Here is a 20,504-nt window from a genome sequence, read left to right on the forward strand (position 1 = left end):
CATAGGCAATAACCACTGCCACCATTGACCCCTTTGAACTTGGCCATAGCAAGATGGCACCTCAGGATAAACAAAAAGAAAGCCAACGAATAAAGCAAAAGCCAAAAGTCTACAGTGCATACCCCGATCCCTACTGCCACCCCCTGCCTCTCGGAGTCCCAGGAGGGGGGTCCCGGTCTCACAGACACTCTGGGGGATGGGGACCTGAGGAGGCACATTTGGGCCCTTCCTACTAAGGCAGACCTGGACAGATTCATCTCCAGGGTTGAGACTGCCTTTAAAGAGGATATTGCTCAGCTGAAGGTGGACACTTCTCACTTGGGATCCCGGGTGGAGTCTGTAGAACAGCGCCTGGATGCAGCTCTCCCTATCATTTCCCAGTTACAGGCACACTGTGTTGGACAGGATCAGAAAATTGAGGCCCTGCTCTCCCAACTTGACGACTTTGAAAATCGCAGCCGCCGGGGGAATATCAGGATTCTGGGCCTCCCTGAAGCCACGGCCCCTAGGGACATTGTCCCCACACTGACGGACATATTCAGAGAGATTTTGGGCCTCCCTGCCACTGCCCCTATTGAAATTGATAGGGCGCACAGGGCCCTGCGACCTCCTTCACAAGACGCTGACAATCCACGTGACGTCATCTGTAAGCTCCATAAATACACAGTTAAAGACAATATAATGCAGAAGATGAGAAACAAGCCCTTTTTTGACTTTGATGGTGCACGTCTTTACTTCTACCAGGATTTGTCGCGCCACACCCTTATGCAACGCAGGGCTCTTCGTCCTCTGCTCGAGTCGCTTCAAGCTGCTGGCCTCACCTACCACTGGGGCTTCCCCTTTTATCTTCAAGCTACTAGAGGTGATGTCTCGGCTACCCTACGCACCAAAGACGACCTCCAGGGGTTCTGTGCTGTTCTGTGTTCTGGCAAGAGGTACAGTAGGCATTCACACAGTATACAAAAGTGTCGACATGTATAGGCCCCAAAAATTAGCTCACATGGGTTTACCTGACAGTTAAGCAGTCTCAACCCTGGAGATGAATCTGTCCAGGTCTGCCTTAGTAGGAAGGGCCCAAATGTGCCTCCTCGGGTCCCCATCCCCCAGAGTGTCTGTGAGACCGGGACCCCCCTCCTGGGACTCCGAGAGGCAGGGGGTGGCAGCAGGGATCGGGGTATGCACTGTAGACTTTTGGCTTTTGCTTTATTCGTTGGCTTTCTTTTTGTTTATCCTGAGGTGCCATCTTGCTATGGCCAAGTTCAAAGGGGTCAATGGTGGCAATGGTTATTGCCTATGGCCACAAGTGTCGGACTGTTTAGGCCCCAAAAATTAGCTCACATGGGTTTAACTGACAGCAAAGAATGTAGTATTGGATGGCTAGAGGTACAGCAGGCATTCACACAGTATACAGAAGTAAGTGTCGGCCTCTATAGCCCCCAAAAATTAGCTCACATGTGTTTACCTGACTGCTAAGAATGTAGTATTCTGTGGCTAAAGGTACATTAGGCATTCACAGGATACAGAAGTAAGTGTCGGCCATAAAAGGCCCCAGAAATGAGCCCACATGGGTTTACCTGACACTTACCTTCAGTCACAGAATACTACGTTCTTAGTTAAACCCATGTGGGCTAATTTTTGGGGCCTATACAGGCCGACACTTACTTCTGTACCCTGTGAATGCCTAATGTACCTTCAGCCACCAAATACTACGTTCTTAGCTGTCAGGCTAATTTTTGGGGACTTTTATGGCCGACACTTACTTCTGTATCCTGTGAATGCCTAATGTACCTTCAGCCACAGAATGCTAAATACATTCATTTTGACAAAAAAATTTCGGACAATTGGAGACCAAGTGCAGTGTCTAAAACCGGCTTTTTAAGACTCTAAAAGACAAAAATACAGTCATTTTTGACTAAAAAAGTTTTCCAGACCTTTGGTGACCAAATGCAGTTATTTTGGCTAAAAAAAGGTTATTAGACACCTGGAGACCAAAAAAGAGTCATTTTGACCAAAGAAATTTTTTCAGGCCATTGGAGCCCAAATGTCTAAAATCTTGTCTAAAACCGGCTTTTTAGGGCTCTAAAAGACAAAAATATAGTCATTTTGACAAAAAAAATTTTCAGACCTTTGGTTACCAAATGCAGTTATTTTGACTAAAAAGGTTTTTTAGACACTTGGAGACCAAAATAGAGTCATTTTGACCAAAAAATTTTTTTCAGGCCATTGGAGCCCAAATGGCCGGTTTTAGACAAATCTGGTCTAAAACAGGCATTTTAAGACTCTAAAAGACAAAAATACATTCATTTTGACTTAATTTTTTTTCAGACCTTTGGTGACCAAATGCAGTTATTTTGACTAAAAAAGGCTTTTTAGACACTTGGAGACCAGAATAGAGTAATTTTGACCAAAAAATGTTTTTCAGGCCATTGGAGCCAAATGTCTAAAATCTTGTCTAAAATCAGCTTTTTAATGCTCTAAAAGACAAAAATATAGTCATTAGGACTAAAAAAAAATTCAGACCTTTGGTGACCAAATGCAGTTATTTATACTAAAAAGGGCTCTTTAGACACTTGGAGACCAAAATAGAGTCATTTTGACCAAAAAGATTTTCAGGCCATTGGAGCCAAAATGTCTAAAATCTTGTCTAAAACCGGCTTTTTAAAGCACTAAAAGACAAAAATACAGTCAATTTGAATACATTTTTTTCAGACCTTAGGTGACCAAATGCATTTTGACTAGAAAAAGGCTTTTTAAACACTTGGAGACCAAAATAGAGTCATTTTGACCAAAAAAACTTTTTTTCAGGCTATTGGAGCTCTATTTTGGTCTCCAATTGTCTAAAAAGCCGTTTTTAGTATAAATAACTGCATTTAGTCACCAAAGGTCTGATAAAAAAAATTTGTCAAAATAACTGTATTTTTGTCTTTTAGAGCCTTAAAAAGCCGGTTTTAGACAAGATTTGTCTAAAACCGTCCATTTGGGCTCCAATGGCCTGAAAAAATGTTTTCGGTCAAAATGACTCTATTTTGGTCCCCAAGTGTCTAAAAAGCCTTTTTTTAGTCAAAATAACTGCATTTGGCCACCAAAGGTCTGAAAAAAACTTTAGTCAAAATGACTATATGTTTGTCTTTTAGCGCATTAAAAATCCGGTTTTAGACAAGATTTTAGACATTTGGCTCCAATGGCCTGAAAAAAAGTTTTTTGGTCAAAATGACTCTATTTTGGTCTCCAAGTGTCTAAAAGCCTTTTTTAGTCAAAATAACCACATTTGGTCACCAAAGATCTGAAAAACAATTTAGACAAATTGACTCTATTTTTGTCTTTTAGAGCCTTAAAAAGCTGGTCTTAGACAAGATTTTAGACATTTGGGCTCCAATGGCATGAACATTTTTTTTGGTTAAAATGACTCTATTTTGGTCTCCAAGTGTCTAAAAATCTTTTTTTAGTATAAATAACTGCATTTGGTCACCAAAGGTCAGAAAAAAATAGTCAAAATGAATGTATTTTTGTCTTTTAGTGTCTTAAAAAGCCGGTTTTAGATCAGATTTGTCTAAAACCGGCAATTTGTGCTCCAATGGCTTAAAAATATTTTTGGTCAAAATGACTCTATTTTGGTCTCCAAGTGTCTAAAAGGCCTTTTTAGTCAAAATAACTCAATTTGGTAACCAAAGGTCTGAAAAAAAATTTAGTCAAAATGACTATAATTTTGTCTTTTAGAGCCATAAAAAGCCGGTTTTAGACAAGATTTTAGACATTTGGGCTCCAATGGCCCGAAAAAATTTCTTTGGTCAAAATGACTCTTTTTTGGTCTCCAGGTGTCTAAAAAGCTTTTTTTAGCCAAAATAACTGACAAACTTTTTTATTCAAAAATGACTGTATTTTTGTCTTTTAGAGTCTTAAAAAGCCGGTTTTAGACACTGCACTTGGTCTCCAATGGTCTGAAATTTTTTTTGTCAAAATGAATGTATTTAGCATTCTGTGGCTGAAGGTACATTAGGCATTAAATCCTACCAAAATGTGATGCGCCAGAAATATAATAAAAAAGTGATGACTTTAAATACAATAAATCATATCCAGTTCATAAGGCACATAGCAATGTGTGTGCTTCCAATAAAGTGATATGAAGAGTGTCCCCGTATCCAATTGAAGAAAATCCAGTGATGAAAACAAGTTGTAAACACCAATTAGTGAATCCCTCCACCAGGTGAATTAGCCTCTCACCTTCCTAAAGGACCCAAACGGGCCAGCAATCACATGTATCATGGATCAGACTTCCAGGAAAGAGCCACACTGTATTGCACCTCGAGGGATCCCGGGACATATAAGAAACAGATGAAGAAATCTAGTGCTCTCTGCTTACTAATAAGGGTGTGCTTTATTAGAGAAAGGCAGATCAACTCACATTTGTTGGGCACTCAGCAGTGCCTGCTGTATAAGCGATGTCAGCGATCTGTTACCAGAGAGAGACTCTGCATCGGCCACGCACGCTCCGTCCCCCTAGTACATTAGGCATTCACAGTGTACAGAAGTAAGTGTCGGCCTGTATAGGCCCCAAAAATTAGCCCACATGGGTTTAACTAACAACGTAGTATTCTGTGACTGAAGGTAAGTGTCAGGTAACCCATGTGGGCTAATTTCTGGGGCCTTTTATGGCCGACACTTACTTCTGTATCCTGTGAATACCTAATGTACCTTTAGCCACAGAATTCTACGTTCTTAGCTGTCAGTAAAACCCATGGCTCCAATGGCCTGAAAAACATTTTTTGGTCAAAATTACTCTATTCTGGTCTCCAAGTGTCTAAAAAGCCTTTTTTAGTCAAAATAACTGCATTTGGTCACCAAAGGTCTGAAAAAAAATTAAGTCAAAATGAATGTATTTTTGTCTTTTAGAGTCTTAAAATGCCTGTTTTAGACCAGATTTGTCTAAAACCGGCCATTTGGGCTCCAATGGCCTGAAAAAATTTTTTTGGTCAAAATGACTCTATTTTGGTCTCCAAGTGTCTAAAAAGCCTTTTTAGTCAAAATAACTGCATTTGGTAACCAAAGGTCTGAAAATTTTTTTTGTCAAAATGACTATATTTTTGTCTTTTAGAGCCCTAAAAAGCCGGTTTTAGACAAGATTTTAGACATTTGGGCTCCAATGGCCTGAAAAAATTTCTTTGGTCAAAATGACTCTTTTTTGGTCTCCAGGTGTCTAATAACCTTTTTTTAGCCAAAATAACTGCATTTGGTCACCAAAGGTCTGGAAAACTTTTTTAGTCAAAAATGACTGTATTTTTGTCTTTTAGAGTCTTAAAAAGCCGGTTTTAGACACTGCACTTGGTCTCCAATTGTCCGAAATTTTTTTGTCAAAATGAATGTATTTAGCATTCTGTGGCTGAAGGTACATTAGGCATTCACAGGATACAGAAGTAAGTGTCAGCCATAAAAGTCCCCAAAAATTAGCCTGACAGCTAAGAACGTAGTATTTGGTGGCTGAAGGTACATTAGGCATTCACAGGGTACAGAAGTAAGTGTCGGCCTGTATAGGCCCCAAAAATTAGCCCACATGGGTTTAACTAAGAACGTAGTATTCTGTGAATGAAGGTAAGTGTCAGGTAAACCCATGTGGGCTCATTTCTGGGGCCTTTTATGGCCGACACTTACTTCTGTATCCTGTGAATGCCTAATGTACCTTTAGCCACAGAATACTACATTCTTAGCAGTCAGGTAAACACATGTGAGCTAATTTTTGGGGGCTATAGAGGCCGACACTTACTTCTGTATACTGTGTGAATGCCTGCTGTACCTCTAGCCATCCAATAAACAAAGGAACAGACCCAAATTTAAAGATTGCATAAAGAAAGAAAGAAAAGGCACCACGTCCCAAATAATGCGTAGAAGAAAAAGGAATTGGGAGGGGCGTATGTAGGGGACTTTTTAGCAGGGTGCCAACATGAAACAATGTATTAGAAGCATGTAATATAAAAAATATATAATTTTTATTGAGAAGACAAATAATTAAAAGATGTAAACTGTATTTCGACAGAGAGATCAGTATTACAGCAGAGATTGGTTTATAAAATCATATGCGTGTTGACATTACAATTGCATAAATGCAGTACATTGTATTCTACACAGGGGTCTTTTCATAGCAGTTTGTAGACCCTATTACCAGCCAGAAGAATGTCCTGGTTAGCGTCTGTGTAGAGATGAATGATGCCCAGAACTGTGACATGTTTCGCGGCAAAAGCCGCTTCCTCAGGGGCAGTTGAGGGATTGCACAAACATCAATACAATAACTAGAAAAAAAGAACAGTGTAAGTGACATGTAAATCACAGTACATAGAATCATATACATATCATACCTTGCATATATATTTTATAACATTTACAATGAGAAAATGCATTACAAACTAGTTGGTCATGGAGAGAGAGTCTGGATATATATCACACCTGGGAAGAAGGCAATTATCTGCACCGCAAGCCTGGAGTCAGGACCGCAAGGTAGGTATGTCCCCCCCGGGGGCGAGCACGGGAGCCAACCAAAGACAAAGCGGTTATTCAAACAGGTCTAAGTCTAAGAGAATATATAAAGAAAGTAAGTATAGACACATAAATAGTATTGTTCCCAATGGGGATTATTTAAGCAAGGAATTTAATCAAATGTGAATGGGTATACGGTTGTTAAACCAACCATGTGTATAATATAAACATTAATCAAGAGCCTTACCTAAGTCGCTTGGAATGATCTCTTGAGGGCAGGGATCGGGGTAGTGGAGACCAAGTTCCCAGAGGAGGAACCAAAGCGGTCCGTAACACGGCCAAATAGGGAAGGTGCCAAAATGGCGTCCTCCGTGGCTACAAGATAAATTAAATAGTAAGGGGTAATAGGAGATGGCTAATGATTAGCACATAGGTTACATATAAATGAAAGGAAGGGGGGGGGCCTTGCTTTTATATGTTTTGCAGAATACATAGGCTGCCATATATCGGTGGTGGTCAATTGACATCAATTATACAACAATATAATGAAGGAGGTTGTGATAAAGATATGGGAGCAGCAGACTTCATTCATGTAGATGAAGATATAGCTGATCGCCAAACATGGAAGCCTAGTATATATAGGAAAATAATACAAAGGATAGTCCAATAGAAAGCAAAATTATATACCTGGTGTTGGGGGAAACAGCGTCTCCCGTCCCTGCTGATGCAGTGGGAATCACTGAGTCCCGCCGCTTTGTTGAGAAGGCTCCACCCCGGCAGCGTCATGACGTCACGACGCTGCTCGAAGCTGGCGCCGTGAGTGCGCGCGCACGTAATGCGCGCATGCGCACTGTCCAGTTAGGCCGGACCTCATCCAAAGGAGGGTCGCGCCATATTGGACACACCAGCCCGCCCCTAAGGGGGGGGGGCTGAGACACGGCGTCACGTACTCGCCCCGGGGGAAGAAAAACCCGAAGCAATCCAAGGCGTCAGCTGACAGTGACAGCCAACCAAGACTGCCGGGCAGAAAAGTGCTGTTACCCAGGCAACCAAGCGCTCAAAAACCCCATGGCCAACTATATATACATACATATCTATTTAGCAATGACTTGCAATGTATTTAATACATAAAATTTAAAACACAATATATATGGATGTATAATTATATGAAATTTCAAATAATGATAGTATATTTTCGGACAATTGTCTCGAACACGGAATACTGGGGATCCATGTGGATATCCCAGCATTTCGTGTGTTTAAAGACTATCTGAGACAATGGATAAAAGGGGAAGTGGGTAGAAGACAGTTTTACAAGATAACAATGGGAGGGGTGGGGATTTAGGAGAAAAGATGGAGCCGGGGGGGGGGGGGGGGAAAGGGGAAAAGGAAACAGAAAAGATGGAATAAGGGGGGGGGGGGGTTTTAGCAGAAAAAGGGTAACATGTAAACATTACCAGTGGGCACAACATATCATAGGAAAGGTTTATAAGAGTGAGCCTCATTCAAACCTGGTAAGTTGATAGCATTGAGTCTTTCTATCCAAATGGTCTCTCGCTGTAAGATTCGACGATCCCAGTCTCCCCCCCTTGGGTCCGGGGGAATAATCTCCAGGACCCTGAAGGAGACACAGGAATTGTCGAATCTATGATGTAGACCTATATGGCGCGTCACAGGGGTGAGGATCTTTCCTCCACCCGAGTAATAGATATGATCTCCTATTCTCTGGCCAAATTGTCTAATGGTTTTCCCGACATAGAAAGCCGAGCATTGACAGTTCATGAGATAAACAACTCCGCGTGTGGTGCAGTCGGCCCGCCCACGGAGTTTATGTTTCTCGCCACTAGGCAGATGAGTAACCGGACCCTCCTTGACCCATGGACAGCGGGAGCAGCCACCACATTGGTATGTTCCCGGGGTATTAGGGGGGTGCGGCGGCTCATCTGTGTAATGGCTTTTGATTAACAAGTCTTTTAAGGAGGTAGCTCTCCTAAAAACCAACTCAGGATGTGGCTTTATATATTTTGATAATGTTTGCTCTTCAGCTAGGAGGTGCCAGTATTTTTGGACAATGGAACGTAACTGATGTGTATTGTCAGAGAATTGGGTAATTAACCTAACTGTTTGTGTGGAAGTAATATCTTTCTTTTTATGTAATAGATCCTTTCTTTGAAGTGTTTTTACTTTGTTAAAGGCTTTTCTGAGGATAGTTCGAGAGTATCCTCGAACCAATAATCTCTGTTGGAGTTTCTTGGCCTCTATATAGAAATCCTTGTCCAACGAGCAATTTTTTCTTAAGCGCAAATATTGCGCATAAGGTATGCTCTTCTTCAGAGAAATAGGGTGTGCGCTGGACGCATGTAAGAGCATGTTTCCTGCAGTAGGTTTCCTGTATAGGCTGGTAGTGATATATCCTTCAGTATCTTTTTTAATCACAACATCCAGGAAAACAATGTATTCCGAATGAATGCTGTGTGTAAACTTAAGGTTGAAGGGGTTATTGTCTAAAGATATAAGCATATTATTTAATTCCTCTCTTGAACCAGTCCATACAAGGAATAAATCGTCTATATAGCGAAACCAACACATAATGTACTCAAGCCAAGGAGCATAGATGTCGCTGGAAAAAATATATCTTTCCCAGTCGCCAAGGAACATGTTCGCATATGACGGTGCGCAGCATGTTCCCATGGCGACTCCTTGTATTTGTAAATACATAGAATCCATAAATGTAAAAAAGTTGCGTGTTAGAATGAATTTTAACAGGGAAAGGATAAAGTTGTTATGAGGCCATGTAGATCTATCCTGTTGATGTAAAAATGAACTAACCGACCGGATGCCCGCCTCGTGCGGTATGCTTGAGTACAGAGCCTCAATGTCTACCGCAACGAGGAGGGCATCCGGGGGTGTTTGTATATCCTCAATGTGTCTGAGTAAGTCAGGAGTGTCCTGTATATATGAAGGCAGTGCCTGTACAAAGGGACGCAGAAAAAAATCCACGTATTTACTCGCGTTCTCGGAAATTGATCCAATCCCGGAAACAATGGGTCTTCCGGGAGGTTTCTCCCTATTCTTATGCACCTTAGGCAGTGTATATAGTGTAGGTATTCTAGGATGTTTTACAACCAAAAACTCATAGGTATCTTTGTCGATGATGCCTGCCAAAAAGGCATCAAGGCAGAGATTTTGCAATTCCTTTTGAAAGTCAATTACAACATCAGGGTGAATCGGGGTATACCATTGTCGATTACTGAGCACCTCCAAGCACATTTCTTGGTATTGGTGATGGGACATTACTACAACGTTTCCCCCTTTGTCAGAGGGTTTTATAACGAAATTGGGATTTTTTTGTAATTGTTTAAGAGCCACATCCTGACTAGGTGTAAGATTCTTGATTGTGGATTGCCAACGTGTGCGCTTTAAATCGCGCACAGTTTGGCAAACAAATGACCAAATGTTAGGACAGATGGATAGGTCTGGAAAGCGTTTGGATTTTGACTTGAAAGTTTTTTTAGGAGGCAATATAGGAATAGTTTCAATGGGATCAGGTTGAGAATCTGGTGGGTCAGTAGACCCCTCCTCATACAGAAGCATGAGGTCTCTTAGGGCGCGGAACTCATCCATAGTGAAGTGTTTAATCTGCTCCGTAAGGTCTAATTCGAGTTTCTTTTGTTGGCGGGTTTGATCAAACATGTATTTATAAGTTAAGTTACGTGCGAACATATAGATGTCCTTAATCGTATCAAAAACATCTATCTGTTGCGATGGACAAAAGCCCAGACCCAGTTGGAGAACATCGATCTGGTCAGGTGAGAGTGGGAAGTGGGTAAGGTTGATTATATTGTGTGAACTGGAGTGACTGTTTAGGGAAGTGTAGGTGGTGTTGGGGTTTGTGAGACAAACCCCTTGAGTTTCGTTTGTTTCTTGACTTTGGGAATTGCTCCCAATTGTGAACCTAAAAAACCATCGTCAGTAGTGGGGTTAAGTGATTTGGTGGTGGAAGGATGAGTGAGAATTTTTTGTAATGCGGGAGTGAGGTCGCTCGTGTCAGTGTGCTGTGTGGAAAGACGTCTTTTACCGTTCGGATTTCCCGGTGAATGCCCACCACCATTTAAAGTGCGTTTCTTAGCGCGGGTGCGCGGAACGTTCAAACGTGCTTTAGCCTGTGGATACATGGAAACAATGTTAGACGAATCAGACTCAGGATAATCATCAGTATAGTTTTGAGGACCTAGATTGCTAGGTTTCTTGGGATTACCAGTAAATCTGGGGATCCAATTATAGGCATGACCACCCATATGGGCAAGTTTATCTCGATTAAACTTTGACTGTTTTTTGAAAAATATATCTTGGTTGATTTTTTCCAGTTGCAATTTTATCTCTTGCCATTTGGAAGAAAAATCTTGGTGTTCCATGACATGTTTGTACTGAGTGTTGAGGTTGCCAATCTCAACATTCAGCGCATCCATGTCCGATTTGTATTGAGTTACCAAGATGGTCATGAGTGCTTTACTGCAGTCATCTAGAGCTGATTCCCAGCTCTTTTTGAATGAGTCTGAAGGGTTTTTGATAGTAGGAAATGTATGGAGCCTCAATCCCTTGGGATTCAGGTTCTCTTTGATATACTTTTCAAAAAAACTAATGTGCCAATGAAGATGAGATTTACGTTTCAACAATCCGAACATTTTTTGGCAATAGATCTTAAGTTCCTCTATATCCCTATGATTGGAAGTGTAACCCGACTGGATTTGAGACATAAAATCTACCCATTCTTCGCCAAGAAGATCCATTATCACAAATACAGTAACAAGAAAAAAATTATAGTAAAAGTAAGTAGTGAAAATTAGGGGGGCTGTCAAGGAAGGATTGGTTACGCCCACGGAAATGTGCTTGGAGGTGCTCAGTAATCGACAATGGTATACAATTGGTATACAATGGTATACCCCGATTCACCCTGATGTTGTAATTGACTTTCAAAAGGAATTGCAAAATCTCTGCCTTGATGCCTTTTTGGCAGGCATCATCGACAAAGATACCTATGAGTTTTTGGTTGTAAAACATCCTAGAATACCTACACTATATACACTGCCTAAGGTGCATAAGAATAGGGAGAAACCTCCCGGAAGACCCATTGTTTCCGGGATTGGATCAATTTCCGAGAACGCGAGTAAATACGTGGATTTTTTTCTGCGTCCCTTTGTACAGGCACTGCCTTCATATATACAGGACACTCCTGACTTACTCAGACACATTGAGGATATACAAACACCCCCGGATGCCCTCCTCGTTGCGGTAGACATTGAGGCTCTGTACTCAAGCATACCGCACGAGGCGGGCATCCGGTCGGTTAGTTCATTTTTACATCAACAGGATAGATCTACATGGCCTCATAACAACTTTATCCTTTCCCTGTTAAAATTCATTCTAACACGCAACTTTTTTACATTTATGGATTCTATGTATTTACAAATACAAGGAGTCGCCATGGGAACATGCTGCGCACCGTCATATGCGAACATGTTCCTTGGCGACTGGGAAAGATATATTTTTTCCAGCGACATCTATGCTCCTTGGCTTGAGTACATTATGTGTTGGTTTCGCTATATAGACGATTTATTCCTTGTATGGACTGGTTCAAGAGAGGAATTAAATAATATGCTTATATCTTTAGACAATAACCCCTTCAACCTTAAGTTTACACACAGCATTCATTCGGAATACATTGTTTTCCTGGATGTTGTGATTAAAAAAGATACTGAAGGATATATCACTACCAGCCTATACAGGAAACCTACTGCAGGAAACATGCTCTTACATGCGTCCAGCGCACACCCTATTTCTCTGAAGAAGAGCATACCTTATGCGCAATATTTGCGCTTAAGAAAAAATTGCTCGTTGGACAAGGATTTCTATATAGAGGCCAAGAAACTCCAACAGAGATTATTGGTTCGAGGATACTCTCGAACTATCCTCAGAAAAGCCTTTAACAAAGTAAAAACACTTCAAAGAAAGGATCTATTACATAAAAAGAAAGATATTACTTCCATACAAACAGTTAGGTTAATTACCCAATTCTCTGACAATACACATCAGTTACGTTCCATTGTCCAAAAATACTGGCACCTCCTAGCTGAAGAGCAAACATTATCAAAATATATAAAGCCACATCCTGAGTTGGTTTTTAGGAGAGCTACCTCCTTAAAAGACTTGTTAATCAAAAGCCATTACACAGATGAGCCGCCGCACCCCCCTAATACCCCGGGAACATACCAATGTGGTGGCTGCTCCCGCTGTCCATGGGTCAAGGAGGGTCCGGTTACTCATCTGCCTAGTGGCGAGAAACATAAACTCCGTGGGCGGGCCGACTGCACCACACGCGGAGTTGTTTATCTCATGAACTGTCAATGCTCGGCTTTCTATGTCGGGAAAACCATTAGACAATTTGGCCAGAGAATAGGAGATCATATCTATTACTCGGGTGGAGGAAAGATCCTCACCCCTGTGACGCGCCATATAGGTCTACATCATAGATTCGACAATTCCTGTGTCTCCTTCAGGGTCCTGGAGATTATTCCCCCGGACCCAAGGGGGGGAGACTGGGATCGTCGAATCTTACAGCGAGAGACCATTTGGATAGAAAGACTCAATGCTATCAACTTACCAGGTTTGAATGAGGCTCACTCTTATAAACCTTTCCTATGATATGTTGTGCCCACTGGTAATGTTTACATGTTACCCTTTTTCTGCTAAAACCCCCCCCCCCCTTATTCCATCTTTTCTGTTTCCTTTTCCCCTTCCCCCCCCCCCCCCCGGCTCCATCTTTTCTCCTAAATCCCCACCCCTCCCATTGTTATCTTGTAAAACTGTCTTCTACCCACTTCCCCTTTTATCCATTGTCTCAGATAGTCTTTAAACACACGAAATGCTGGGATATCCACATGGATCCCCAGTATTCCGTGTTCGAGACAATTGTCCGAAAATATACTATCATTATTTGAAATTTCATATAATTATACATCCATATATATTGTGTTTTAAATTTTATGTATTAAATACATTGCAAGTCATTGCTAAATAGATATGTATGTATATATAGTTGGCCATGGGGTTTTTGAGCGCTTGGTTGCCTGGGTAACAGCACTTTTCTGCCCGGCAGTCTTGGTTGGCTGTCACTGTCAGCTGACGCCTTGGATTGCTTCGGGTTTTTCTTCCCCCGGGGCGAGTACGTGACGCCGTGTCTCAGCCCCCCCCCCTTAGGGGCGGGCTGGTGTGTCCAATATGGCGCGACCCTCCTTTGGATGAGGTCCGGCCTAACTGGACAGTGCGCATGCGCGCATTACGTGCGCGCGCACTCACGGCGCCAGCTTCGAGCAGCGTCGTGACGTCATGACGCTGCCGGGGGGGAGCCTTCTCAACAAAGCGGCGGGACTCAGTGATTCCCACTGCATCAGCAGGGACGGGAGACGCTGTTTCCACCAACACCAGGTATATAATTTTGCTTTCTATTGGACTATCCTTTGTATTATTTTCCTATATATGCTAGGCTTCCATGTTTGGCGATCAGCTATATCTTCATCTACATGAATGAAGTCTGCTGCTCCCATATCTTTATCACAACCTCCTTCATTATATTGTTGTATAATTGATGTCAATTGACCACCACCGATATATGGCAGCCTATGTATTCTGCAAAACATATAAAAGCAAGGCCCCCCCCCCTTCCTTTCATTTATATGTAACCTATGTGCTAATCATTAGCCATCTCCTATTACCCCTTACTATTTAATTTATCTTGTAGCCACGGAGGACGCCATTTTGGCACCTTCCCTATTTGGCCGTGTTACGGACCGCTTTGGTTCCTCCTCTGGGAACTTGGTCTCCACTACCCCGATCCCTGCCCTCAAGAGATCATTCCAAGCGACTTAGGTAAGGCTCTTGATTAATGTTTATATTATACACATGGTTGGTTTAACAACCGTATACCCATTCACATTTGATTAAATTCCTTGCTTAAATAATCCCCATTGGGAACAATACTATTTATGTGTCTATACTTACTTTCTTTATATATTCTCTTAGACTTAGACCTGTTTGAATAACCGCTTTGTCTTTGGTTGGCTCCCGTGCTCGCCCCCGGGGGGGACATACCTACCTTGCGGTCCTGACTCCAGGCTTGCGGTGCAGATAATTGCCTTCTTCCCAGGTGTGATATATATCCAGACTCTCTCTCCATGACCAACTAGTTTGTAATGCATTTTCTCATTGTAAATGTTATAAAATATATATGCAAGGTATGATATGTATATGATTCTATGTACTGTGATTTACATGTCACTTACACTGTTCTTTTTTTCTAGTTATTGTATTGATGTTTGTGCAATCCCTCAACTGCCCCTGAGGAAGCGGCTTTTGCCGCGAAACATGTCACAGTTCTGGGCATCATTCATCTCTACACAGACGCTAACCAGGACATTCTTCTGGCTGGTAATAGGGTCTACAAACTGCTATGAAAAGACCCCTGTGTAGAATACAATGTACTGCATTTATGCAATTGTAATGTCAACACGCATATGATTTTATAAACCAATCTCTGCTGTAATACTGATCTCTCTGTCGAAATACAGTTTACATCTTTTAATTATTTGTCTTCTCAATAAAAATTATATATTTTTTATATTACATGCTTCTAATACATTGTTTCATGTTGGCACCCCTGCTAAAAAGTCCCCTACATACGCCCCTCCCAATTCCTTTTTCTTCTACGCATTATTTGGGACGTGGTGCCTTTTCTTTCTTTCTTTATGCAATCTTTAAATTTGGGTCTGTTCCTTTGTTTGTATGTTCAATAGGTGGATAACACACCGTGGGCGTAACCAATCCTTCCTTGACAGCCCCCCTAATTTTCACTACTTACTTTTACTATAAATTTTTTTCTTGTTACTGTATTTGTGATAATGGATCTTCTTGGCGAAGAATGGGTAGATTTTATGTCTCAAATCCAGTCGGGTTACACTTCCAATCATAGGGATATAGAGGAACTTAAGATCTATTGCCAAAAAATGTTCGGATTGTTGAAACGTAAATCTCATCTTCATTGGCACATTAGTTTTTTTGAAAAGTATATCAAAGAGAACCTGAATCCCAAGGGATTGAGGCTCCATACATTTCCTACTATCAAAAACCCTTCAGACTCATTCAAAAAGAGCTGGGAATCAGCTCTAGATGACTGCAGTAAAGCACTCATGACCATCTTGGTAACTCAATACAAATCGGACATGGATGCGCTGAATGTTGAGATTGGCAACCTCAACACTCAGTACAAACATGTCATGGAACACCAAGATTTTTCTTCCAAATGGCAAGAGATAAAATTGCAACTGGAAAAAATCAACCAAGATATATTTTTCAAAAAACAGTCAAAGTTTAATCGAGATAAACTTGCCCATATGGGTGGTCATGCCTATAATTGGATCCCCAGATTTACTGGTAATCCCAAGAAACCTAGCAATCTAGGTCCTCAAAACTATACTGATGATTATCCTGAGTCTGATTCGTCTAACATTGTTTCCATGTATCCACAGGCTAAAGCACGTTTGAACGTTCCGCGCACCCGCGCTAAGAAACGCACTTTAAATGGTGGTGGGCATTCACCGGGAAATCCGAACGGTAAAAGACGTCTTTCCACACAGCACACTGACACGAGCGACCTCACTCCCGCATTACAAAAAATTCTCACTCATCCTTCCACCACCAAATCACTTAACCCCACTACTGACGATGGTTTTTTAGGTTCACAATTGGGAGCAATTCCCAAAGTCAAGAAACAAACGAAACTCAAGGGGTTTGTCTCACAAACCCCAACACCACCTACACTTCCCTAAACAGTCACTCCAGTTCACACAATATAATCAACCTTACCCACTTCCCACTCTCACCTGACCAGATCGATGTTCTCCAACTGGGTCTGGGCTTTTGTCCATCGCAACAGATAGATGTTTTTGATACGATTAAGGACATCTATATGTTCGCACGTAACTTAACTTATAAATACATGTTTGATCAAACCCGCCAACAAAAGAAACTCGAATTAGACCTTACGGAGCAGATTAAACACTTCACTATGGATGAGTTCCGCGCCCTAAGAGACCTCATGCTTCTGTATGAGGAGGGGTCTACTGACCCACCAGATTCTCAACCTGATCCCATTGAAACTATTCCTATATTGCCTCCTAAAAAAACTTTCAAGTCAAAATCCAAACGCTTTCCAGACCTATCCATCTGTCCTAACATTTGGTCATTTGTTTGCCAAACTGTGCGCGATTTAAAGCGCACACGTTGGCAATCCACAATCAAGAATCTTACACCTAGTCAGGATGTGGCTCTTAAACAATTACAAAAAAATCCCAATTTCGTTATAAAACCCTCTGACAAAGGGGGAAACGTTGTAGTAATGTCCCATCACCAATACCAAGAAATGTGCTTGGAGGTGCTCAGTAATCGACAATGGTATACCCCGATTCACCCTGATGTTGTAATTGACTTTCAAAAGGAATTGCAAAATCTCTGCCTTGATGCCTTTTTGGCAGGCATCATCGACAAAGATACCTATGAGTTTTTGGTTGTAAAACATCCTAGAATACCTACACTATATACACTGCCTAAGGTGCATAAGAATAGGGAGAAACCTCCCGGAAGACCCATTGTTTCCGGGATTGGATCAATTTCCGAGAACGCGAGTAAATACGTGGATTTTTTTCTGCGTCCCTTTGTACAGGCACTGCCTTCATATATACAGGACACTCCTGACTTACTCAGACACATTGAGGATATACAAACACCCCCGGATGCCCTCCTCGTTGCGGTAGACATTGAGGCTCTGTACTCAAGCATACCGCACGAGGCGGGCATCCGGTCGGTTAGTTCATTTTTACATCAACAGGATAGATCTACATGGCCTCATAACAACTTTATCCTTTCCCTGTTAAAATTCATTCTAACACGCAACTTTTTTACATTTATGGATTCTATGTATTTACAAATACAAGGAGTCGCCATGGGAACATGCTGCGCACCGTCATATGCGAACATGTTCCTTGGCGACTGGGAAAGATATATTTTTTCCAGCGACATCTATGCTCCTTGGCTTGAGTACATTATGTGTTGGTTTCGCTATATAGACGATTTATTCCTTGTATGGACTGGTTCAAGAGAGGAATTAAATAATATGCTTATATCTTTAGACAATAACCCCTTCAACCTTAAGTTTACACACAGCATTCATTCGGAATACATTGTTTTCCTGGATGTTGTGATTAAAAAAGATACTGAAGGATATATCACTACCAGCCTATACAGGAAACCTACTGCAGGAAACATGCTCTTACATGCGTCCAGCGCACACCCTATTTCTCTGAAGAAGAGCATACCTTATGCGCAATATTTGCGCTTAAGAAAAAATTGCTCGTTGGACAAGGATTTCTATATAGAGGCCAAGAAACTCCAACAGAGATTATTGGTTCGAGGATACTCTCGAACTATCCTCAGAAAAGCCTTTAACAAAGTAAAAACACTTCAAAGAAAGGATCTATTACATAAAAAGAAAGATATTACTTCCACACAAACAGTTAGGTTAATTACCCAATTCTCTGACAATACACATCAGTTACGTTCCATTGTCCAAAAATACTGGCACCTCCTAGCTGAAGAGCAAACATTATCAAAATATATAAAGCCACATCCTGAGTTGGTTTTTAGGAGAGCTACCTCCTTAAAAGACTTGTTAATCAAAAGCCATTACACAGATGAGCCGCCGCACCCCCCTAATACCCCGGGAACATACCAATGTGGTGGCTGCTCCCGCTGTCCATGGGTCAAGGAGGGTCCGGTTACTCATCTGCCTAGTGGCGAGAAACATAAACTCCGTGGGCGGGCCGACTGCACCACACGCGGAGTTGTTTATCTCATGAACTGTCAATGCTCGGCTTTCTATGTCGGGAAAACCATTAGACAATTTGGCCAGAGAATAGGAGATCATATCTATTACTCGGGTGGAGGAAAGATCCTCACCCCTGTGACGCGCCATATAGGTCTACATCATAGATTCGACAATTCCTGTGTCTCCTTCAGGGTCCTGGAGATTATTCCCCCGGACCCAAGGGGGGGAGACTGGGATCGTCGAATCTTACAGCGAGAGACCATTTGGATAGAAAGACTCAATGCTATCAACTTACCAGGTTTGAATGAGGCTCACTCTTATAAACCTTTCCTATGATATGTTGTGCCCACTGGTAATGTTTACATGTTACCTTTTTTCTGCTAAAACCCCCCCCCCCCTTATTCCATCTTTTCTGTTTCCTTTTCCCCTTTCCCCCCCCCCCCCCCGGCTCCATCTTTTCTCCTAAATCCCCACCCCTCCCATTGTTATCTTGTAAAACTGTCTTCTACCCACTTCCCCTTTTATCCATTGTCTCAGATAGTCTTTAAACACACGAAATGCTGGGATATCCACATGGATCCCCAGTATTCCGTGTTCGAGACAATTGTCCGAAAATATACTATCATTATTTGAAATTTCATATAATTATACATCCATATATATTGTGTTTTAAATTTTATGTATTAAATACATTGCAAGTCATTGCTAAATAGATATGTATGTATATATAGTTGGCCATGGGGTTTTTGAGCGCTTGGTTGCCTGGGTAACAGCACTTTTCTGCCCGGCAGTCTTGGTTGGCTGTCACTGTCAGCTGACGCCTTGGATTGCTTCGGGTTTTTCTTCCCCCGGGGCGAGTACGTGACGCCGTGTCTCAGCCCCCCCCCCTTAGGGGCGGGCTGGTGTGTCCAATATGGCGCGACCCTCCTTTGGATGAGGTCCGGCCTAACTGGACAGTGCGCATGCGCGCATTACGTGCGCGCGCACTCACGGCGCCAGCTTCGAGCAGCGTCGTGACGTCATGACGCTGCCGGGGTGGAGCCTTCTCAACAAAGCGGCGGGACTCAGTGATTCCCACTGCATCAGCAGGGACGGGAGACGCTGTTTCCACCAACACCAGGTATATAATTTTGCTTTCTATTGGACTATCCTTTGTATTATTTTCCTATATATGCTAGGCTTCCATGTTTGGCGATCAGCTATATCTTCATCTACATGAATGAAGTCTGCTGCTCCCATATCTTTATCACAACCTCCTTCATTATATTGTTGTATAATTGATGTCAATTGACCACCACCGATATATGGCAGCCTATGTATTCTGCAAAACATATAAAAGCAAGGCCCCCCCCCCTTCCTTTCATTTATATGTAACCTATGTGCTAATCATTAGCCATCTCCTATTACCCCTTACTATTTAATTTATCTTGTAGCCACGGAGGACGCCATTTTGGCACCTTCCCTATTTGGCCGTGTTACGGACCGCTTTGGTTCCTCCTCTGGGAACTTGGTCTCCACTACCCCGATCCCTGCCCTCAAGAGATCATTCCAAGCGACTTAGGTAAGGCTCTTGATTAATGTTTATATTATACACATGGTTGGTTTAACAACCGTATACCCATTCACATTTGATTAAATTCCTTGCTTAAATAATCCCCATTGGGAACAATACTATTTATGTGTCTATACTTACTTTCTTTATATATTCTCTTAGACTTAGACCTGTTTGAATAACCGCTTTGTCTTTGGTTGGCTCCCGTGCTCGCCCCCGGGGGGGACATACCTACCTTGCGGTCCTGACTCCAGGCTTGCGGTGCAGATAATTGCCTTCTTCCCAGGTGTGATATATATCCAGACTCTCTCTCCATGACCAACTAGTTTGTAATGCATTTTCTCATTGTAAATGTTATAAAATATATATGCAAGGTATGATATGTATATGATTCTATGTACTGTGATTTACATGTCACTTACACTGTTCTTTTTTTCTAGTTATTGTATTGATGTTTGTGCAATCCCTCAACTGCCCCTGAGGAAGCGGCTTTTGCCGCGAAACATGTCACAGTTCTGGGCATCATTCATCTCTACACAGACGCTAACCAGG

This window comes from Pelophylax lessonae (assembly GCF_965119305.1).
Source record: "Pelophylax lessonae genome assembly, chromosome: 2".
Taxonomy (NCBI): Eukaryota; Metazoa; Chordata; class Amphibia; order Anura; family Ranidae; genus Pelophylax; species Pelophylax lessonae.